The sequence below is a fragment of the Pelodiscus sinensis genome, chromosome 4, assembly GCF_049634645.1.
Source record: "Pelodiscus sinensis isolate JC-2024 chromosome 4, ASM4963464v1, whole genome shotgun sequence".
Taxonomy (NCBI): Eukaryota; Metazoa; Chordata; order Testudines; family Trionychidae; genus Pelodiscus; species Pelodiscus sinensis.
Window position 1 is genome coordinate 76,144,440 of NC_134714.1, and position 5,866 is coordinate 76,150,305.

The window sequence follows — 5,866 nt, forward strand, 5'->3', positions numbered from 1 at the left end:
AGCAATCACCTTCCATTGCTTTTTTCTCATGCTTTGCTCTGCCACCCCGTGACACTCCTGCATCTGTGCTGCTCTATGCCCTTGTGCTAGGGCACCAAGGTGGGAATGGAGCTACTGCTGCTCATCAAAATTTAATCTCTTCTGACCTCAGTAGCAGCTGCAGCATGGCAGGGAAAACACACACGCAACACCTCAGCATGGAGATGAAAAAGACCATCTCCAAATAGCCTCTCCAGGTGAGTTCTCTACCCCAGAAATCCAGAGAAGGTGTGAAAAGTGAAAGGAACATGTAACACTGCTGGTTTTACAAAGCAAAGGCCTAGAGCAGACAGGTAGTGAGTGCCCACCACTCCAATGGGCGTCAAAACGATTTTAACCATGCACAAGCTTCCAGAGTCAAACTCACTCACATACCTTCACCCTCAACATAATAGCTTGTGTACCCCCATGTGCTTATGTCAGTTCCGTGATTACTGTGTGACAGTGATACTGACCTCCTTTGTGAAGTGTTTTGAGATTTACTGATGACAATCACTAGATAAGAGTGAGGTGTTACTCTACATAAAATTGAATACTGGGATGACACATTTACTTGCAGTATATGATATCTTTCAGTCACTAGATGGTTCTGTGTTTGGTACAGAGTTCCAGTCAGTGTGTAGGTAAACAGGGGAGACAATGCTATAACCTAAACTCTGGATATATTTTTGTTCCCGTGGAGTCTGTAGCCTTTTTATCTTTTAAATTCCCACTGTTTACATCAGACTCTATTCTATAGATTGTGACTCATGCCAAAATGTGAGCAATCACTAATAACAAAGATAATTCATTCACATACCATTTCCTATATGCTCCAGGAAAAACAGATCCCACAACCAGCATTTGGAGTCCGTCACACTCACTTTCTCACATGCAAAATCAAGAACAGAGCTACCTACATACAATACAACTTAGAAAATCTATGTGTTACTCTTCACAATACCTAAGCATATAGCCAGTAAACCTGGTCAGGGTTAAGGCTGCATGTTGGTTGTTCTGCATGAAAGTGGGGTTAGGTGGGCTGAGCACAGGGAAAGGGAAATGGATGAGGTTGAGGAAGTACAATAAAGCATGTAGTGGAGATGGGGTATTAAATGACACTGTGCTTATTCTGTTGCTTTTTATGGTTTATACTAATGGAATATGGATGCTAGCAACTTCAACTTTAGGGCTACGTCTACACTGCCCTCTCTTGCACAAGAAAATATGCAAATGAGGTGAAGCGATGAATATCGCTGTGCCTCATTTGCATACTTAATGAGCCACCATTTTGCACAAGGGGCTTTTGCACAAAAAGGAGCCATCTACACAGCTCCTTTTTGTGCAAAAAAAACCTCTCTTACACAAGAGCCATTCTGCCACTTTTTTTCAGAAAGGACAGCTCTTGCGCAAGAGAGGATTTTATGCAAGAAAGAGCCGTGTAGACGGCGCCTTTTTGCGCAAAAGCCCCTTGTGCAAAAAATGGCAGCTCATTAAGTATGCAAATGAGGCATGGTGATGTTCACCGCTTTGCCTCATTTGCATATTTTCTTGCGCAAGAGAGGGTAGCGTAAACATAGCCTAGAAGTTTTTGAGTGTGTGTGTGTGTGTGGGTGGGGGTGGGGGTGTATATATATATATATATATATAGTATATATGCAGCACAGCTTCAGGTATCCCTACATTTTTGCAATCTTAAACAGCAGCATGTTACCATGATGTTTACTGACTATACTGAAAAATCCTCTAATTATCTATACTTGTTTCCTGGAACATTCAGATAATTAAGGCTATATTGTGTGTGTTTATTTTATGCATAATATTCACACCCAGCATGTCTCTCTGTGGTTAGATCAGTCTTTTACATTTCCAGGAAAAATTCAAAGTCAAGCTGTCTTAGATGCTATATATCCCCCATTGTGCTACCTGTTCAGTGCACAGACTCTTGCTGTCACTATAAAAAACAACATAGCGAAGCCCCATCAGCAGTCTTAGTGTTACACAATTCCCCTTCTCCTTCCAATTTCTGTGTCCCATTGCTCAATCCGACATATTTATTACTCGCCTCCGTCTTGCGTGGTCAACTATCTTATGAGCTGTGCAGTGCAAAGCAACAGGGAGAACTTAATAAAGGCAAGTCAGACCACACAGGATACTCCTCAGTGCTTCAGAGGGGAGAGAGGGACTTTATAAGCACAACTTTGCTGCTAGTACCATGCCTGTCAGTATTTCTTCCTGAGGAGCTCGGCTGTTATTACTACGACAAAGGAAGCTGAGAGATTTTCATTATTTATCCTAGGAGATGGTTCCCTGGATCCCAGAAGTCACGTTTGTAAGCTCAAACTGCCGCCTCATCCCACAGCAGACAGTAAACTAGGCAAGAGAATGAGAGACGAGGGAGTATGGCTCATGGGACCATAGTGGAGAAACAGCATTGTATGCTGCTAGATCACAGTTCAGATTGAACCCAAGTCCAGAGTGAATGAAAGCTGTTATTCTAAGGTCACCACACAGCCATTACTGTGTCGAGCTGATGTCTCAGTCTAGCTTCTGATGGCCTGGAATCTGTATAACAAAAATCTCACCCTCACAGGTGTTATTAACTGGCTCCCATGCTATGCAGCAGAGAGGCCAAGGACTGAGGGTCATACTGATACACAATCTATGAGACAGTTTGATCTGTACCTCATCTGCAGATAAAGTGAACAATCAAATGCTCTGTCTGCTAGTTTGGCTTTGGTATCCCCTAGGGTTATGACTGTTTCCTAACAGGATGCTTTTCCATTGTGAGAGCCAAGAGAAAAAATGTAACAGGGGTCACAAACATGTCTCCCATAGTGTGGATTGGGCAGCAGGAATCAGCTGATCTCTGCAAGGTCACGAAGGAACATTCCCCGTTCTGTACAAAGTTGGCTGGGACTCTTATAGGAAGTTGCCAGGTAATGTAACAAGCCTATCAGGCACAGTCATTGTATATCACTAAGGCTATGTCTAGACTGCATGCTTCTTTCGAAAGAATCATTTTTCAGAAGCGATCTTCTGAAAAAATGTCTTCCAAAAGAGAGCGTTCACACACAAAAGCGCATCGAAAAAACGACCTGCTTTTTCAAAAGAGGGCATCCACACTGATTGGACACTATCTCGCATTTAAGCTGTGATTACTATGGACGGAGTGGCTTTTTCCTCTTTCCTCTTCTTTCGAAAGAACTTCCTCTTCCCCACACGCCTTTTTCTGAAAGAGCTCTTTCGGGGAAATACTTCTTCCTCGTAGAAAGAGGATTACCAACACCAGAAAAACCCCACTGTTCTTTCAATTTACTTTCAGAAGAACACGACTGCAGTGTGGACATAACTCAGGTTTTGTTGGAAAAATGGCTATTTTTCTGACAAAACTCTGTAGAGTAGAATAGTGATAGAGATGTAGCCGTGTTAGTCTGGGGTAGTTGAAGCAAAATGCAGGACAATGTAGCACTTTAAAGACTAACAAGATGGTTTATTAGATGATGAGCTTTCGTGGGCCAGACCCACTTCCTCAGATCAAATAGTGGAAGAACACGAGGAGTAACAGTAGTTCGAACTAGGAAGCCTAGTTTGAACTACCTAGTTCGTGCCGCGTGTAGCCGCGCGGCACGTAGTTCGAACCAGCGGGGATTTAAAAATGGCGGCGCCCCACTTATGCAAATGAAACCCGGGAAATTCAAATCCCGGGCTTCATTTGCAATTGCGGTATTCCTACATTACCCTCCTATTTCGAAATAGGAGGGTAGTGTAGACATACCCTAACTGACCACTATATTTGGGGTCAGGAAGGAATTTTCCCCAAGGCTGCATTGGCAGCATGGGGCATGCATAGCTCACTTGCAGGTTTAAACCAGTGTAAAGGGTAGATTGTCTGTCTGTAAGTTAAAGTCTTTAAAACATGATTTGAGGATTTCAGTACTTCAACCAGAGATTACAGGAGGAGATTACACTATTACTGGAGTGGCTGGAGGAGGTTCTGTGGGCTGCGATATGCAGGAGGTCAGACGAAATGATCATGATGGTCCCTCCTGATCTTAAAGTCCATTAATTTATTTATCAGACATTAAGTGTCTATTGGAGAGTTTAAAAGGCAGTTCAAGCTGTCCTGTTTGTTCAGTGGCCATCAGCACCACTAATGATCCTGAAAATAAGTTCTCATTACCAAATACACATTCGTGTGTACAGGTCTTCAACTTCAACTTCATGGTTTGGCAAAATTCATAGCAGCTCCTAGCAACTCTTTAGATGGTTAGCCACTTTTTCTCACCCAGCTATTATGTTAACAATAATGATCTTGCTTTTATGAAGTGCCTTTCTTCTCTGTACATTTCAGATCCCTTTAGAACAGGGATAGAGAATCTCTTTTTTGCGTTGGGGGCCATGGACCCATAGAAAAATCGGTCGGGGGCTGCACAAAAGTGAAAAGCAAAAAAAGCAATCCAATTCCTCACTGATGTGGCTCCCAACTAAGGGTACGTCTAGACTACATGCCTCTGTCGCCAGAGGCATGTAGATTAGGCTACCCGACAGAGTAAAATGAAGCGGCGATTTAAATAATCGCCGCTTCATTTAAATTTACATGGCTGCCGCGTTGAGCCGACAAACAGCTGATCAGCTGTTTGTCGGCTCAGCGCGATAGTCTGGACGCTCCCCTGCCGACATCAAAGGGAGTTGTCGACAACCCAGGTATGCCTCCTGGGATGAGGCATACCTGGGTTGTCGACAACTCCCTTTGATGTCGGCAGGGGAGCGTCCAGACTATCGCGCTGAGCCGACAAACAGCTGATCAGCTGTTTGTCGGCTCAACGCGGCAGCCATGTAAATTTAAATGAAGCGGCGATTATTTAAATCGCCGCTTCATTTTACTCTGTCGGGTAGCCTAATCTACATGCCTCTGGCGACAGAGGCATGTAGTCTAGACGTACCCTAATAAGGAGACCGATACCCCCCACACCCAGGCTAGTAGATTTTGTGTGCTCCAGCCCTGAGATGGGGTAGTGGGGGAGGTGCTGGAGCGCCAACATGGGCTCCCCAATGCTGGAGAGGCAGCTTTGAACCTTGGGGTCTGAATCCAGGCAAGCCAGGGGTAGCATCCAGTCCCTGGGCCTTAGGTTCCCCAACCCTGCTTTAAAAACTGGAGCGGTGGGGGAGGGGTGATTTCATTTTTTTAAACAAGGTATGTGCTGGTACTATACCAACTATACAAGCAACTGACTTGATTTAGTTATTTGCCTGTGCAGTTACCACATTTGTATGTACTGTTGCAATTACTGTGCATGCTGCTGAGTGAATCTCATCTGCCTATTAACAGAGCTCAGCAACATTACATGACAGTTTAGGACAGAAAGTGAAGGCTACTCTTTCTAACAGAAGCTATAACATAAGGGAGGAGATTATGGCCTTCTCGTGAAAAGTTTTGTGGGAATTTTCAAACAGGCGGGCCCTTTGTTCTACATCTAACCCAAAACACAGGAGCTCCAGCAGCAAAGAGCAGCCCCATGCTGAGGCATTGGAAAAATCAACATGTATGGCATCAGCAACACTATCTGAGCAGGGCTCACTTTGTGTGTCTCTGGCTGTCTCCATTCATCCATGCATTTCAGAATCTGATTTGGACTGAACCTGGCTCCCCCGTACAATTTAGACTCTGTCCATCCAAACGTGTTCTAGGGAAATAGACTTTTCAGTTTGTCCTGTCAGTAATCAGGACTTGACCTTATTTCTATCTATATTATCCATTTAATGAAAACGACAGCAGAGAAAGGAAGACAGCACAGCAGGGCTGTCAAGTAAATTACAGAAGATGTGCATGTTCCTACTCACGGCT